This window comes from Pseudopodoces humilis, chromosome 12 (genome assembly GCF_049639895.1).
Source record: "Pseudopodoces humilis isolate 2021_Gansu_Grassland_sample_001 chromosome 12, ASM4963989v1, whole genome shotgun sequence".
Classification (NCBI taxonomy): domain Eukaryota; kingdom Metazoa; phylum Chordata; class Aves; order Passeriformes; family Paridae; genus Pseudopodoces; species Pseudopodoces humilis.
In genome coordinates this window covers 16,772,410-16,791,329 of record NC_142211.1, presented here as the reverse complement: position 1 = coordinate 16,791,329, position 18,920 = coordinate 16,772,410, and the positions used below count along the sequence as shown (strand labels likewise).

The 18,920-nt window shown below is 43.4% G+C and overlaps 1 pseudogene; it reads right to left on the bottom strand.

The window, feature by feature from the left end:
* Positions 1-14,274: 14,274 nt before the first annotated feature.
* LOC148183443 (syncytin-A-like) lies at positions 14,275-18,544 on the bottom strand (annotated as a pseudogene).
* Between the last annotated feature and the right edge of the window lie 376 nt (positions 18,545-18,920).

The following is an 18,920-nucleotide window of genomic DNA, read 5'->3' as shown; positions in this document are numbered from 1 at the left end:
GGTTTGGCCCTTATTCTTGCCAAAGCTAGTGTCAAGAGCTGCACCCATGGCATATCAGTTTCAATAACCAGCTTCAGAAGGTGTTTCTTTATTTCCTCATTTATCCTTTCAACCTGGCCTGAGCTTTGGGGAAGCTCAGGAGTGTGGAGGTTCTACTGTATCTTTAAATCAGTCATCACACCATTAAGAATTTTTCTTGTAAAATTAGTTTCCCTATCTGAGTTCATTGCTTCCACAATTCCATATCTTGGAATTATTTGTTCCAAAAATACTTTAATAACTGACCCTGTAGTTGCCGAAACGGCTGGGAACGCTTTTGGCCACTCTGTTAACTGACATACTATTACCAAAAGATATTTAAATCTTGCCACTAGGGGCATTTCAGTGAAATTTACCTGGCATCTCTGGAAGGGGTGTACAGCCTAAGGCATTCTCCCTCTGGCAAGTTTCTTTGTAACTCTGTTATTGGTTTTAGCACAAATCAAGCAAACCCCAATAGTTCCCTTTGCCAGAGCAAAAAGACCCACAGCAGCACGCATCTTGAGGAAGGCCTCTGCCATCCCTCGGGAGCCTCGGCACCTCCCCCATGAAGGTGCTTCAACAACTGCAAGGCCAGAGCTCCAGCACCCACCGCTCACCATCCCCTGCAAACCAACCACCCCCCTTTTCCTCTGCCCCACTCCCCACAACTATCTCAAGTTCCTCCAGTGGAAAACACAACCTTTCTGGCAAGGGGGCAGCCACTGGGAGCAAGGGAAGTATCCCAGAGACCTCCGGCATCAATGCACCTTTTCAAGCTTCCCCATCAGCTAGTCTGCTTCTCCTTGCCTCTTCTGAGCACCCTGCCTGGTGCCCTCCAATGTGCATCATTGCTACCTTTTTTGGCAAATTCACCACCTCCAATAGGCGGGAGATTAAATTCTCACGAGCCAACGTCTTTCCTCTTCAGGTTAATAAACTTCTTTCTTCCCACAGTTTCCCAAATGCATGTATCAGTCTATATGCATATTTAGAAACATTAAAAACATTTACTGTCTTGTCTCGGTATAATTCACAGGCTCTCACATGAGCAAACAGCTCTGCTGTCTGAGCTGACCAGGCCTGTGGTAACCTCCCCGCTCCTCCTAATTGCTTTCCATTCATGACTAAGCATCCTGCAAATGGCTTTCCTTGCTTTAGCTGGCAGATCTGTCACTTGAAACAAAGCTTTAATTTGATGTGAAACTTCAACAACTAATACCCATCCCCCTGTCAGCTCCCGGGCCTCAGCCACCCCCAGAGCCGCAACTCCACAGCTCCACAGACACGTGGCGTCTAGAAAGGTAACAGACTTGTGCTCCTCCATGCTTCTTCACTAAAATTCCTTTAACATGACTTTGGCTACACTGAAACAACTCAACTCCTGAGGGTGGAGCAAACTGTCTTAACATTTTTCTTTTGCGAAGTTTGCCCAAACAAAACAGGTGACTCTGTATGAACATGATTTAGTTCAGCAGCAAGTAATGCCACTGCCTCAAGCCCATCACATCACATTTCTTAATTTTTTAGTAACCAACCACTCCCCATCTCAGTTTTTGCATCAAGTTCATCCTAGGCGTAGGGAGGTAACTAAGAAATTAACTTTTATTAAGGAAACTCTAATATTTATAACATTTTATAACCTTTAACATTTATAGCTTTTATTAAGGAAAGAAAACAAAATACTTTCCTTTAAAGTTTTCCCATAACTTCCACAGAGGAAGTGCTTGACAAATACCCAGTCTTTCCATAGGACACTATCTTCACAAGGCTGCAGCTACAGAATTTGCTTTAGGTCCACAACAAACCACAGACTGGTGGGGGTGTTGTGAATTCATGTTGTAAATATTGGCTTTTCACAATTATTCTGATAAATATATATTATATGCTTTCACTATATTCTTTTCTCTCTTAGTAAGCTATAGGCTTAGATAGGAATTCTGAATAATAAAGATATGTTTCATCCGGACAAGGCAAGACAATGGGAGGATCAAGCTGTGGAAAACAAGCTGTTATCAGCAGCAAGAAATGGAGAGCAAACTGTTAAAAAAAAGAACCGGTACCAGGACGTGGGCAGGGGGGAAAGATAAGCTCAGCTGCCCTCAGAAGAAGGATGAGGGGCCCAGACCCTTATCAACAACTGACCATCTGCAGAAAAAAGGAAACCAGACTCCAAAAGAATGCTGACCAGCAAGAATAATGATGACCAGCAAAAAAATTATGCTGACCAGCAGAAACTGAGACTGTGCAAAAGCATGATCCAAGAAGGCGGAACCAGGGAGGGGACATGCTTGAATATGCATTAACCCCTCACAGCAAGGATGGGATAAAAGGGGTATCCATGAGATACCAGGTGTGCTCTTGGCAGTGCACCAAGGCACCCGGCCGTTTTAACTCTTTGCATTATTTTATGTCTCTTATTGTCTTTATTAAACTTTTTAAAATTTACAGGAGTGAACTTCGTTTTTCACAGAAATTGGGGGCTCGTCCGGGATGAAACACCTCGCCCCGGGGAAACCAGGAGATTCCAGGCGGGGGAAGGCGCCTCCCTGCCAGCTTTGGTAATCCGCTTTGGCTCTTCTGGTGTCATCGGTGGTAGCAGGGCAACACCCGAAGGACAAGAGAGAGACAAGTAAAGCAAAGAAAAATAAAAAAAAAAAAAAAATCAAAGTAATAAAGCGCTCCTTCAAAACCCCATAATCTTTCAGGACCTGAACAGGAATTGGTAAGTACTGATCAGTGGGGTGGAAACGGGGGGGATGAATGTGTGTGAATGAGACGCAAGCTGGTTACCCCAGACCTGCGGAGCGAGAGCGGAGTCCATACTACCGCGGTTCCTCTCTTTCGCGAGAAAATAGGCCGGGAATTGGACGAAGCGAATGAAAAAGGAGTGAAAGAATCCCCCCGGGGTTACTGGGACTGGGGTCTCAGGGAGGGGTTGGACCCCTGGAAAGGAAGGAGTCGGGAGTTCTCCTAAGTTCAGTGTACTAGGAGACGGGACAAAAAGGGGATAAAAATTAATAAATCCCCGGGAACATTGCCAGGTTGAGGGTGCAAACCACGGGAAGTGTGGGATACAGTACCCAAGAAAATCTGGGGGGTTGGCCAACAACACTGAAGGTACCTTATTATTGTATTGTCTTGGTGTGAGTGAAAGTGAGTGTGGAAAGCCTATTAAAGAAATGAGAATGCATGTGTGAATGAGAGATCGTGTATAACTGTATCTTGAGGGGGGGAAGGTGGACTGTAACAAGAACACTGAGAGAGGGATTTGGGGTTTGTTGGTTTTGTTGGTGGTGCTGTGAAGGGTGATTAGTGCTTTAAAGAAGTGAACTCGTGTTTTTTTTAAGGGAGTTAACATAGGTATTTTAAAGAAGTGAACTGGTGTTTTAAAGGAGTGGAATTGGTATTCTAAAATAGTACAATTGGTGTTCTAAATAGTGGTACTTAAAAGGAGTAGGGTGAAACAGAGAACACTCGGAAAAATGGGACAGAGAACCAGTAAGCTGGCCTTAAGAGAAAAAAGAATTAATAAAATACCAGAGGATATACCTCAAGATAGTCCCCTCGGGGTCAAACTAGCAAATTGGGATACAGATCCCGATACAAAGGGGAAAGACAAAGTAAAAATGATCCAATTCTGCATGAAGGAGTGGGTAAAAAAGGAAATTAGACCTGATCATGTTTACTGGCCAAAATACGGGTCCTCGGAGGCTTGGATCTGCCAGGCTCTAAATATATTTGTGAATTCAAAAGAGCCATACAATCCAGAAGAAAGAGAATATGCCTCTTGCTGGTTAGGAAACACAGAACCTCTGGGAGCCAGAGTTTTTAAAGTATCTAAAACTCCAGAGGTTGAGCAGACAGAAAATAAAAAAAAATGGGACCCCCTGGATGTCTTACCTCCACCACTAACACAGGGAGCCCTCCCGCTGCAGCCAGCCGCAGGGGTTCCCCAGCCTCCGGGAATTCCTCCGCCTCCAATGGCGCTGGGAATCCTCCCACCCCCGCTGATGCTGGGAATTCCACCCATCCCTGGAACTCCTGCCCCCCCCTTCGAACCGGGGAGAGCGCTGCGTGTCCCGACTCTGGCTATTGCTCCACCCGCCCTGGCGGCCCCGGCTTCACTGCCGGACACCAGCACTCCGGCTGCAGCAGCTCCGGCTTCAATGCCGGACCCCAGCAGCTCTGCACAGGCGGCCCTGGCTTCACTGCCAGGCCCCGCCCTCACTCCTTCTGCACTAGGGATCCCAGCTTCCCTGCCGGACTCTGTTTCTGCCTCTTTTCCTTTGGAGAGTTCAGCGCCTGCCGCCCAGATAACATCCCTTCTTAACGAAGGGGCACCATATCAGAACACAAGGGGAGCAATTAAAGCTCAAAAGCAGCCTGATAACCTCTCTGTTACCAACACTAATACAAAACAAGGGAAGGGGGGTGTAAAAACAGATAGACAGGGAGAGTGGAACCAAGAAATCAATTTATTCCCATTACGAGAAGTACCTATGGGAGGAGTCCAGGGGGGAATGGGATTTGTGAATGCTCCTTTAACTTCTACAGAAGTTAGGAATTTCAAAAAGGAGATTAAAGGGCTATTAGAAGACCCTATAGGTACGGCTGAACAATTAGATCAATTCCTAGGGCCCAATATTTTCACTTGGGAAGAAATGCAATCAATAATGAAAATAATATTTTCCCAAGAGGAAAGAGATATGATTAGAACTGCTGAGATAAAAATATGGGAAAGAGAAAACCAACAAGGCCCACCGGGAGAACAGAAATTGCCAACTGCACCTCCTGATTAGAACCAGAATGATGAAGTTGGGAGGGGAAGTATGAATGATTATCGTAATTTGATAATCAAAGGGATAAAGGAGGGAGCGCCCCGAGGGCAAAATGTTAGAAAAGCCTTTGAGGGACAACAGGGAAAAGAGGAAACCCCAACTGAATGGCTGGAAAGGCTCCGAAAAAATATGAAACAATACTCTGGAATAGACCCTAAGTCCCTAGCAGGACAAGCCCTGCTAAGGGTCAATTTTGTCACCCGGGCATGGCCAGATATTAGAAAAAAAATAGAAAAATTGGAAGACTGGCACGACAAACCCTTAAATGACTTATTAAGAGAAGCTCAAAGGGTTTATGTACGGAGAGATGAAGAAAAAGCTAAAGTGGAAGCAAAAATCATGATAGCCACTATGAGGGAAAACACTTTCCAGAAAAATCTGAATCAAAAACCCTCAGGAATTCCTCCTAAACACTCAGGGGCTAGAAGTGGGGAAAAGGGAAGAAATAAAAATCCAGCACAATCAAAATTCCTGGGACAACCCAGGAATACCTGTTTTTATTGCAAAAAGGAAGGGCATTTTAAACGAGAATGCCCTCACTTAAGGAGGGATCTAAAGATATTTCAAGAGACACCCCCAGAGGAAGAATAGGGGAGTCACTGGCTCTATTTTTTGGGGGACAAATACCATCTGGAGCCTTTGAAAACTTTAAAAGTGGGCCCCCAAGAGGAGACATTAGAATTTATAGTTGATACTGGGGCAGAAAGGACTTGTGTTGTTAATATTCCAAAGGGATGTGATAAAAGTAATGATACTATAAAAGTAACGATACTATAAAAGTAACAGGGGCAAAAGGGGAAGGGTTTAAAGTTCCTGTCATTAAAAATGTGGTCATAGAAGGAGAAACAAAAATAGGAATAGGAGATGTTTTACTAGTTCCTGGGGCTGGCAGCAACTTATTGGGAAGGGATTTACAAATACAATTAGGAATTGGGGTTATCCCAGTAGAAGGGAAAATGACAGCCAAAGTGTTAAAACTTGGCCAAGAAGATGAAGAGAAAATTAACAAAGAAGTTTGGGCTGGAAAAGGAAATAGGGGTGGATTGAATATTGACCCCATAAGGGTCACTATTGAAAGGGAAGAACGTCCCATACGTGTACGTCAGTATCCTATTTCTTTGGAGGGGAGAGAAGGCTTAAAGCCAGTAATAGAAGAATTGATAAAGGATGGGACATTGGAACCTTGTAAATCTCCTCATAACACCCCTATACTCCCAGTAAAGAAACCTGATGGAAATTACAGATTAGTGCAGGATTTAAGGGAGGTAAATAAAAGAACACGAGCCAGTTACCCTGTGGTTCCTAATCCTTATACTCTTTTAAGTAAAGTCCCACCTCAGCATCAGTGGTTCAGTGTGGTGGATCTTAAAGATGCTTTCTGGGCCTGCCCACTGGCAGAAGAAAGCCGAGATATTTTTGCCTTTGAATGGGAAGATCCAAATACCGGGAGAAAGCAACAATTAAGATGGACAAAATTACCACAAGAATTCACAGAGTCCCCAAATCTATTCGGGCAAGCCTTAGAAGAGATACTACAAACTTTCCCCACTCCTGTAGGAATACAAATTATCCAATATGTGGATGATCTCCTAATATCAGGAGAAATAGAAGCTGAAGTTAGAGAAGCTACTATAAAACTTCTGAATTTTCTTGGGGAAAAGGGGCTCAGAGTATCAAAAGGAAAGTTACAGTTTGTGGAATCAGAGGTAAAATATCTTGGTCACCTGATAAGCAAAGGTAGCAGGAAATTAAATCCTGAAAGAATTGCAGGGATCCTATCCCTTCCTCCTCCCTCTTCAAAGAAAGAGGTTAGGAAACTGCTAGGACTGTTGGGATATTGTAGATTGTGGATTGAAGGATACACACAAGCAGTAAAATTTTTGTATGAGAAATTGACAGGGAGAGACAATATAAGATGGACTAAAGATGATGATGATAAATTAGAACAGTTGAAATTGAAACTAGCCTCAGTACCAGCCCTAAGCCTACCCTCCTTAGAAAAACCCTTTCATTTATACGTTAATGTGGAAAACGGAGTAGCTCACGGGGTTTTAGTTCAAGAATGGGGGGGGTGAAGAAACCAATAGCCTTTTTATCCAAATTATTGGATCCAGTGAGCCATGGCTGGCCAGTATGTATTCAGGCAATAGCAGCTACTGCTATTTTGGTGGAGGAAAGCCGTAAGCTCACCTTTGGAAGTAAATTAATTGTATGCACACCCCATGCTGTCCGAAATGTGCTAAATCAAAAAGCTGAAAAATGGTTAACAGACTCCAGGATGTTAAAATATGAAGCAATCTTAATTGACAATAATGATTTGACAATAGAAACAAGCAAGAGTCTCAATCCGGCCCAATTTCTGTATGGAGAACCAAAAGATGATTTGGCACATAATTGTCTGGAAATCATACAATGCCAAACTAAAGTTCGGGAAGATTTAGCAGAACAAGCCCTTTTGGAGGGAAAAAAAATATATGTTGATGGTTCATCCAGATGCTTGCAAGGAAAAAGAATGTCGGGATATGCTGTAGTTGATGGGGAAAATATGCAGACCGTTGAAAAAGGAAGTCTACCTTCAAACTGGTCTGCTCAATCTTGTGAATTATATGCTCTAAAAAGAGCACTGGAGCATTTAGCACATAAAAAGGGGACCATCTATACTGACTCAAAGTATGCCTTTGGAGTAATTCATACCTTTGGGAAAATTTGGGAAGAAAGGGGGTTACTAAACTCAAAAGGGAAGGGACTAGTACATGAGGGACTTATTTTAGAAGTTTTAGAAGCGTTAAAACTGCCTGAGAAGATAGCTGTAGTACATATCAAAGGACACCAAAAGGGAATGACACCTGAAATAAGAGGGAATAACTTGGCGGATCAGGAGGCTAAAGAAGCGGCAGAAAATGGGGACAAACGAGTAATGTTAATTTTAACCCCAGACAGGGAAGAATTGGAAATCCCTAAATTTAGTGAGAAAGAAGAAAAATAATTGCTTAAGATAGGGGGAGAACGGGATCAGTCTGGAAAGTGGAAACTCCCTGATGGGAGACAGTTACTTAATAAGCCACTCACCAGGAAAATATTAGAAGATATGCATCAGAAAACTCATTGGGGTACTCAGGCTTTGTGTGATCACTTTCTAAGGGATTTTGGATGCATTGGAATTTTTGGGGTAGCAAAACAAATAACTGAAAACTGCATAACTTGCCAAAAGGTAAATAGAAAAATAATGAGAAAAACACCATTAGGTGGCCGTGAATTAGCCTTACAGCCATTTCAAAGTATTCAAGTGGATTTCACTGAACTTCCCCAAGTCCAAAAATGGAAGTTCCTATTAGTAATAGTAGACCACTTAACTCACTGGGTGGAAGCTATTCCCGCTGCCAGGGCCACAGCTAATGTGGTATGTAAAACTCTTTTGGAACAGATTATTCCCAGGTATGGAATGATTAATAAAATAGACTCAGATAGAGGAACACATTTTACATCTAAAGTCTTACAGCAAATAACCCAAACCTTGGGAATAAAATGGGAATTGCATACCCCCTGGCACCCACAAAGTTCAGGCCGGGTGGAAAGAATGAATCAAACTTTAAAGAAGACCTTAACAAAATTAATGATTGAAACCCAGATGTCCTGGGTAAAATGTTTACCTCTGGCTCTATTAAGGGTTCGAACACAACCCAGGTCAGACCTGGGAGTGTCACCCTATGAAATGATGTTTGGACTACCCTTCCTTATCACCCGACATGAAACTGCCACTTATGAAGTAGGGGAAATAAGTGTCAGAAAATATGTCACCACAATTGCTAAAACACTTGAAAACCTAAGGCTAAAAGGAATGATCCCTCAAACCACCCCTTTGGAGTTCAAAATTCATAATATTCATCCAGGAGAATGGGTACTGGTAAAGACATGGAAGGAACAATCTTTAACTCCTCAATGGGAAGGTCCTTTTCAGGTACTGCTGACAATGGAGGCTGCAATCCGGACCAGGGAGCGAGGTTGGATCCACGCCAGTAGAATCAAGGGACCTGTGAAAAGACCTGAGGAGTGGATTATAACTTCTGAACCGGGTGATACCAAATTGACTCTAAAGCGGGGGCTGGGTGGTAATGAACTGGGACAATCCACAGGATCCAAGGGATGAGCAAAGAATCACGCCTAATTGGGAAGTGAGACCAAGCCTGTATCAGTGGTTTCAAGTCCTGCCTGGACAAGTTCTGAGATACCTTCGATATCCACCTTGGGGAGGAATACTCCCTCTCCAAACAGGAGGATCGGGGCTGTTTCGGTCGGGAAATCCTCATATTTTTGCTTTGGCCTGTGATCTGTATAAAGAAGGGGGAGAATCACAACTTCCATCAGTGCCACACCATATACCTTGTATAAATCATCCCAATACGGGACATGCTAGCTGGGTTAAATATAAGTGTTTAAGTTGTGGGAAAAATTGGTATTGCAGCTCACACAATCGGCGTTCTTGTTGTAGGGAGTGTTGAGCACATAATAGATCCTCTATCCAAACAGAATTGCAGGCAACTGAAATAACTCTGCTCTGTGGATGGGAATTACTGGTGCCTGTTGAGTGGGAAATACCTGAAGAACGGTGGGATACTACTGTTAAAAGGTGTCAGAAGAGATTTGCTTGGAAATTACAAAAGAGGAAGTGACAAGGAAATAGGGGGCAAGACCAGATTGGCCTCTATAACTCGGCACCAAGAAGAATATAAAACACCTGCTGTGAGCTGCAACCTCATAGGCAGGATGGGTGGGGGTGTAAGCCATACTGGACCCCTATTATTCCTTCTTCTGTCACTTATCCTTTTCCCTTTTGGGACCCCAGCAAAGCCATGTTACAAATGCTATCGAAAACTTTACATGGAAAAACGCCGGGGTTTCTTTCTTATTACCCACACCAATATCAATAGTCACTGCTATAACCCATCCAAGTTAAGTGCCTGTATACATAAAGGAGAAAAATATTGGATCACAGAAAACTTAGGAGTCAGTGGTACTAGATTGGGAAGCACTTGCCCAAAAGGGGAAAAATGGATTTGCTTCACGGGGGCGGTCAAGGGAAAGACCCAAGAATTGATAAAAGAGCAAGTGATAAGAAAAAAGATAAAACCAACACAGAAACCTAAACCTAACTTAACCTCACGTCAGGACCTGTATGCAAGGCTCAAACAGCAATTAAAAGGGGAAATAGATATCTCAAGACTAGGGAAAAACCTGTTTGTGGATTTAGGGGAGAGGATAAGTAAAGAACTTAACATAACGAACTGCTGGGTCTGTGGAGGAGCCTTGATGACGGAGGAATGGCCATGGAAAGGTAGTAGCATAGGCCCGGTGGAACTCCTTAAGTGGAACCGGACCAATATAAGAGGGGGGACTCGACCAGAAGGATGGATTCTAAGTTCAACAGTGATAGGGGAAGAATGTTTATGGCGAACTGGTAAGGAATTTATTAAAGAAATAGGGAAAACTCCCTGTAAAAGGTATAAGGTTAGCAATGGAACTTCTACATGGTGGATCCCAGAGGAACCAACTTTGTATTGGACTCAAGGAAAAGTAAAAGAAAAGAATTGTGTGTATGATAATCGAACCAGACTCTTCAGATGTAATGGTAAAGGGAAAAATCCCTACTCTGGAATCCCAGAAATATCTAAATTTTGGGAAAATATAAATCAACAGAAAAATTACTATTGGAAGGCACCAGATGGCTTATTTTGGATATGTGGGAAAAGGGCATACCCAAAGCTCCCTTCACAATGGAAAGGGAGTTGTACTCTGGGAATCATTCAACCAGGATTCTTCCTTTTGCCAGGACCAGATGGAGATCAATTGGGAGTGCCGGTTTATGAGGACCTAAAAAGAAATAAAAGGGAATTGTTTGGAGGACCTCAAAAATGGGGAGATGAGGAATGGCCCCCTGAACGCATACTAGAAACATATGGGCCAGCTACTTGGGCACAAGATGGAAGTTGGGGATATCGAACCCCACTTTACATGCTAAATCACATTATAAGACTCCAAGCTGTAGTAGAAATCATAACCAATGAAACAGCTGGGGCTATGGAATTAATAGTCAGTCAGCAACGCCAAGCCAGAGCTGCAATATATCAGAATAGACTGGCTTTGGACTATCTATTGGCTGAAGAGGGGGGTGTTTGCGGGAAATTTAATACATCAGATTGTTGTTTGCAAATTGATGACAATGGAAATGCCGTTCTAGATATCGCCAAGAACATCAGAAAAATAGCCCATGTGCCAGTCCAAAAATGGGAGTCAATGATGACCACCAATTGGTGGAATAACCTGTTGGGGACAGAATGGTGGAGGAAGCTAGGTTTCTTCCTCCTATGCGCTATAGCTGGTTTAATATCCCTTCCTTGTCTAATCCCCTGTTTCATCCAACTAATCACCAAAGTGGTGCAGGGCATGCAAATAGTAGCAATGCCTACAGACCCAAAATTGGCTACATCTGGAACGGCACAAAAAATCATGATATTAAGAAAACAAAATAATGTGAAAGATCCGCTAGAAGAAGCTAAATTGATTTGTGAGAAAAATGAACGAGTGCTAGAAGCTAGGAAACAAGAATTATTGCTCAAGCCAAATGATTTATAAAAAAAATAAAAGGAGGAGTTGTTGTGAATTCATGTTGCAAATATTGGCTTTTCACAATTATTCTGATAAATATATATTATATGCTTTCACTATATTCTTTTCTCTCTTAGTAAGTTATAGGCTTAGATAGGAATTCTGAATAATAAAGATATGTTTCATCCGGACAAGGCAAGACAATGGAAGGATCAAGCTGTGGAAAACAGGCTGTTATCAGCAGCAGGAAAGGGAGAGCAAACTGTTAAAAAAAAAAACCGGTACCAGGACGTGGGCAGGGGGGAAAGATAAGCTCAGCTGCCCTCAGAAGAAGGATGAGGGGCCCAGACCCTTGTGGTAAATGAACTTACAAAAATTCGTAGAGATCTAAATAAATATATTTGTAGCGATAATAATATAAAATATAAAGTACAGTGTGGCCAACAAGTCCTTCCCCAGATCTAGTCACGAATTCCCATTCGAGAGATAACGATCCTAGCCGGCGCCCATCAACGGAAAAGAATGAACAGGACATGGGCCATCAGGCTGACAGGGAAGGGCTCGGATGAGATACTCATCACCGGACCTGAACACCCCGCCTTGCAGGCCACTGTTGGGGAAGCAATCAGGCAGACAAAGGGAAAAAGTCCAGCCGAGATATCCATCAGCTCCAACCGGATCCAACCATCCCATCCAGATGGCCTGAACCAAAATGAAATCAAGGAACACTCAGAACTTCTTTACATATGAGGAGACTCTGCCCGGACGTCTATTTGACTCTATTCTCCAACGCCAGGAAATCAATTCATCCAACAATCAAGGACCCTTGGTGAATGGTGCCTGCCTGGAATTTGGCCTCAGGACACAAAATCCCTATAAAAACCCCGGACAGTCTACCCTCCTTCGTGGATTTGGGAACACCTATACCTTTGGGTATAGACCCCTGTCCACCCAGCGCTGCGCTGTTTATTTTATTGTGGTTTTTCCTCATTGTTTATTTTTTTATATAAAAATTGTTTTATAATAAATTGTTCTTTTATTTAACCCAATTTTGCCTTTGCATTTATAACACCCTTATCAACAACTGACCATCTGCAGAAAAAAGGAAACCAGACTCCAAAAAATGCTGAGCAGCAAGAATAATGATGACCAGCAAAAAAATTATGCTGACCAGCAGAAACTGAGACTGTGCAAAAGCATGATCCAAGAAGGCAGAACCAGGAGGGGACATGCTTGAATATGCATTAACCCCTCACAGCAAGGATGGGATAAAAGGGGTATCCATGAGATACCAGGTGTGCTCTTGGCAGCGCGCCAAGGCACCCGGCCGTTTTAACTCTTTGCTTTATTTTATGTCTCTTATTGTCTTTATTAAACTTTTTAAAATTTACAGGAGTGAACTTCGTTTTTCACACTATTTTACTCACCAGTGAGATTTTCAGTGGTCCTTCCCTGTGGACTCTTCACGGACCCCCCTGGTCCGCCACTCGTCTGTCTCCTGGACAGTCTTGGGAACCCAATCGATCGCCCAGTGCTGGCGGCCACCAAGAGGAGCTGATCACCGAAACTGGGTGAGGCGCGCCTTCAGCTCCACTCGCTGCCTGCCGGCCTGGACGGTGGAGATATCCCGGACTGAGCCACCAAAAATTGTCAGGAAAATTAATCCATAAACACCAGAGGTTTATGTCCGAAAAGGAGACAGAGGAGTCCTTTTACTTTATTCAAATAAAAGGAGAGGCCATGGGGCATTCCCCTGGGGTCTCTCACATTTTTGGGGGGCGCAGCCTCCTTTTTATCCTAATTTTCTGGCCTCATGTCCCTTCTCTCTTTCCCCATAGGCTGAGGTACTTGAGAGGTACAGACTTGCCGGAAACGCCTGATACCTGGGATACCATCCACTCCTCTCAATGCGTAATCTCCTTCTTAATTCTTAGCTTTTGTGGAATTCATAGTGCTCTTTCAGTGCCTCTTTCATCTTTCAGTGGAATCCAGCCCATTGTTTCTGTTATCTCTCAGTGATAGTTTCATCTTATCAGGAGACCCACAGATTGTTTGTAAAGACAAACCCGTCATCCCTCTCTGTGAAATTTAACAAGAACAAATGCTGGCTTCTGCACCTGGGACAGAGAAACACCAGGCACAAGTATAGACTGGGAGGCGAATGGCTGGAGAGCACCCCTGCAGAAAGGGATATGGGGGTGCTGATTGGCAGCAGGCCCGATTGGAGTCAGCAGTGAGTCCTGGTAGCTGTTCGGGGTTGGGTTTCTTTCTTTTTTACTTCTAGAATTTTTTCCCATAAGTTGCTAGGAAACTAACTACTGGGTACTTATGGGTACTTAAGAAAAACAAAAGAAGTGGCCAAGGTGGGGAGAGGAGTGTAGCATCTAGCTACACTTCTTTTTTTCTCTTGAAGTTTTTTTCTGAGGGGGGGAGATACCACGAGTTTTTGGGGGCAGGTAAAGGAGGGGGTTGGGGGCAGCTGCTCTCTCTTCCTCTCGGCATCGGGAAGAGGATGGGCAAGATGTTGCTTACTGCGGGGAGAATTCACTGTCACCACCGGAGTCCAGTCCTGTACTGCTTCTTCCTTTTTGGGGCGAGTCTTTTGCTTGTAAGAGCAGCCGTTGGACTGGGACCTTATTAACACCCACCTCACTAAAAGAGGGATCTATCCCCATCCGCTCGTGTGCCCGGAAGTACTGAGCTCGCCTCTCCCTGCCCTGCTCAGAGCCATGCCGTCGCTGTCCCGCCCCCACCGCTTCTTCGGCACTACTCTGGGTAGTACTACGCTGTAGCCCCACACCGCCCTGCCCTGCTAGGACGTCCCGCAGTTCCAGCTACCGCCGCGGAGCTTCTGATACATCTCGTCCACCACTCCACGATTTCTGCTCATTCCTGCCGTTCCAGTTTGGTGCTCCTCAGAGTCCTGCTGGGGCACCGGGATCGACTGCCCCAGGGGGGTTTGTGAAGCAAAGCCTCTCTTCCATCCCTTCCCGTCTCGGACAAAACCACCATTGTTACGTGTTCCCCGACCCCGCGCCGGAGTGTCTCCTGCAGCCGTAGGGGAATCACCGCACCTGCCCACACCCCCTGCCGACTGTGATCGGAACTGCACCAAAGGGGAAAGTGCCTGTGACCAAGAAGACTGTTACTGTGTTCCTGGTTCTGTTTGTTGTTAATGCTGTAGTTGTTGGTTGTTTGCTTTATTATACATACTAGTAAAGAACTGTTATTCCTATTCCCATATAATTTGCCTGAGAGCCCCTTAATTTCAAAATTATTATATTTTGGAGAGAAGGGGTTTACATTTTTTTTTTCCATTCCAAGTGTGAAAAACGAGGTTCACTCTCCTGATAAATTTTAAAAGGCTTGAAACAAAGAAAAATGCTTAACTAAAAGGGGTGTCTGATAAAACCAGACCCTGACACCCTAATCCACAAGAACAGGAAAAAGAGCCAGACTGCAAGATGAGATAAGGAGCTGGAATACACAAGCAAGATGCAAAGACAAAGGCACCACAGGATAAAGGAGATTCCTCAAACCCTAAGCCGGAAGAAACAGAAACGGATTTAAAGTTCCAAAAAAGTCGACCAAAGGACTGAAAGGGGCACGGGGCTAATTGTAATATGAAGGGAAGACAGGCGGGGTTAGAAAATTAATATGTATTAGGCGTATCGTGTAAACCTGGTCTGTAAAGGATAAAAAGGGGAAACCCAATCAAAAAGGGGTGCATGCTTTTTGGAGGAGATATCCCCCATGCACCTCAGCGCTGAATAAATTCATACCTGCTCTTATAACTACTCTGCGAGTTATAGGGTTCCTTTTATTCCGCACATCAGGCTTAATATAAACAAAAATACAATAGGAGATAAAGATAATAAAGCAAAGGGTTAAAATGGCCAGGTGATTAGCTCTCTGCCAAGAGCACACCTGGTGTCTTGGGAACACCCTTTATATACTACTTTTGCCACATGGATTTCATGCATATTCAAACTTTTCCAAGAACTGTTTTGCATGGCCACTCCATGGATCCGCCTTTTTAGAGCATGTGCATTTCTTGGCTTTGCAATTTTAATTCCTTTCTTATCATCTTTTGATTTGGGCCTTGGCTCCTTCTTCCACAGGTGGTGGGCATTGATAGCAGCCTGGGCCTCGTCATCTGTTCACTGGAGGTTATCCTGCCTGTTCAGGCAGGACCTGAACCTAACGTCTAAATTCTTGCTAATAGCAGGAGAAAAAGAAGACTACATTCACACAGCAAAAGCCATTCTAACATTATACATATAACATTAATCTTAATACTTGCGAAAAGCCAATATCACAACACAAGGGAGACTTCTACCTTCTTTAGCAGACACCTATCTTTCAAACTAAGACAGCAGCCAAGAGGGCAAACCATGTTCTGGGGTGCATTAAATGCAGTATAACCAGCTGGTCAAAAGAGGTGATTATCGCCTCTGTATCTAGCAGTTCTTTGGCCTCACTTTGAGTATTGAGAACTGTGGGCTGTATAATTTAAAAAGGATGTGAAGGTACTTGAATGCATCCAGAAGAGGGCAATAAAGCAGGTGAAAGGGCTGAAAGGAATGTCCTGTGAGGAGCTGCTGAGGGCTCTGGATTTGTCTAGTTTGGAGAAAAGGAGGCTGAGGGGTGACCTCGTGGCTCTCTGCAGCTTCCTGAGGAGGGGAAGCAGAGACAGGTGCTGAGCTCTTCTATCTGGTATCCTGTGACAAGATGTGTGGGAATGGTTCAAACTGCACCTGGTTTATACTTGACATTAAAAAGCATTTATTTGACAAGAGGGTTGTCAAATACCAGAACAGTCTTCCCAGAGAGGTGGTCAATGCCCCCTGTATGTCTGTTAAAGAGGCATTTGGCCAAAGCCCTTAAGAACATGCTTTAACTTTATGACAGTCCTCAAGTGGTCAGACAGTTGGACTAGATGACTGTAGGTTCCTTCCAACTGAACTATTCTACTCTATAGCTAATAACTGAAGAATAGTAAACCTTGCTAGATGTCCAGCCAAATGGAAGCAAGTTTATAGAAATCAAACCTCACGCCAGACAAAAGCTTTTCCTGTTACAGTTCTAAACCATGCACAGACTCCAACAGCCTTTGTGGTGAGTTGGCCTTCACTGGCAGCCAGGTGCCCACTAAGTCATTGTCTCACTTCCCTTCCTCTGCTGGATGGGGAGAAAATAAGATGATGAAACTTCTGGGTTGAGATAAAGGCAGTTTAATGAAGAAAAGCAAAGACTGCATGCAGAAGTAAACAAAAGGATTTATTTTCTATGGATGCTAGCTTTGGAGCAGGCTGCAGGTCCCATGGCCTCTCAGTCCTGCCTGAGAAGCTAGCCTGAGAATTCATAGGAGGATTTCAAAACAATCCTCAGAAACAGAAAACAACTGCCAGGTGCTGTTTGTCTGTCCTCTTGTTTTCCTTGCAGGAGAAAGTCAGGGGATGGTGAACCCCACTGACCAATGATGGTGATGTAGTGATTTACTGACCAATAAGAGTTTCCTTTCTGTACTTTCCACGAACTAATCTATATAACAAGCCTAGAGCAATAAACTAGAAGATTTCTCCTGTTGTGACTCCCTTGAGAGTCCGTGTCGTTCTTTCCCGCCGTTCCCAATTAGAACGACAATTTTCTACTTCCCATTTTCTCTATTGGACACCCGTGGTTGGGTTCTTTCTCCCCTTGAACTGAAATTGATGAGAGAGAGGCAGTTTTCTGTTGTTCAGACTTGGTTGTTTATTCTTCTTTTATCAGCATTACATGCATACAGGGTACAAGGAGCTATGTGCACCAAGACAGAAAGGTGCAAAATGGCTAACAAAGATCTTCAAGGTCTTTTATATGTCCATTTACCCAATTAACAGATGCCAAGTAAATTATTTTTTCTTAATGACCCAATGACCCAACACCTGTGTGCTGCACTGCAGCATATTCTATCCAATCACCTACTACTACCCAAAAACCTCTAGAAGAAGATGAAGAAGAAAGAAGAAGGACAAGAGACAACGCCCTAAATCCTCCATCTTGTCTTCTGTTCTCTAAACTAGTTTAAACTACAAACTTTAACTTTTTTACCCAGTGACTTAAGAAAACTGTCTAATTTACACACTTACATTTTCAGTTTTTCTACTTAACTCTAACAGTTGTCTCCATGGTGCTATATGAAATTCAGTGCTTTCTTGGGTGTCAGAGTTAGGCATCACAGATAAAGGTATATATCTTGCATCTCTGACCCCAACATCTCCCCCTTCTGTTTGAACTAAGAGCACTTCTTTAGCAGCTTTTGTTATCATTTGCCGAATAAATTGAAGTAAACAAGGCACAAACACCAGGATAATTACAATGACAATCAATATGAATATACCCATCCTTGCAAGCTCTCTTCGCAATGGTGTAAAATTTAACCATCCAAATAAACCATCCAACCATGACCCTTCTTCAACTTTAAGTTTAGCTATTCCCTCTTTCAACTGTTGAATGCTTTTATGAATTAACTCTGAGTGATCAGAGAGATTCATGCAGCACATTCCTTCAAATTCTTCACACCCATGTCCATGCGCTAGCAAAAGAAAATCAACTGCTGCTCTGGTTTGCAGAGTAGTGCATCTCGCGCTTTGAATGACAGTTAACAAATCACTCAAAGTGAGAGATATGGAATGAGATCACTTGCTTAACCAGCAGCCTAATCTATCCAAATACTTCAAGGCTGCTGCTGAAGCTACTTAAGGCTATAGGAGAGCTGCTGCGAATCTTCATCCAAAATTCCATGAATAAAACTCATTGTTACAATTAAATGCATACTGATTGACAAACCTCTTCTCTCTGCGACTTCGCTCTTTTATCATTTTTATATTGGGTGTCAACAAAGAGAGTTTTCCAATGCTGCAGGGACCACCACTAACATTCGATGGAATGGCGGGCCAAACTCTATCTCCACAAATGCGGAAATCCCCTTTCGGTAATTGCAATGGAACATGACTGGGTAGTGTAACTAAAACTGATGTAAAGTTACACCAAGATGTCGCCTCCTTGTACAGAACATGATTTGGAGTGACGTCTGTCATTTTATCCTTGCTTTGTTTTGATATAGAAAAATTGAATGTTATACAAAATTCCATCCTTGTTGAACCAAGTGTTATAAATGCAATGGCAAAATAGGGTTAATATAAAAAGCGATTTATTATAAAACAATTTCAATCACAAACAACGAGAGAAAAAAACCACAATAAATCAGCGCAGCGCTGGGTGGATAGGGAGACGTCTATACCCGGAGGTACAGATTTACCCAAATCCACGAAGGAGGGTAGACTGTCCGGGGTTTTTATAGGGATTTTGTGTCCTGAGGCCAAAACTCCGAGCAGTTACTGTTCAACAAAGAGTTTAGATGGCTGGTTGAATGAATTTCCTGGAACCGTGGAACTGAATCAATAGACGACTGGG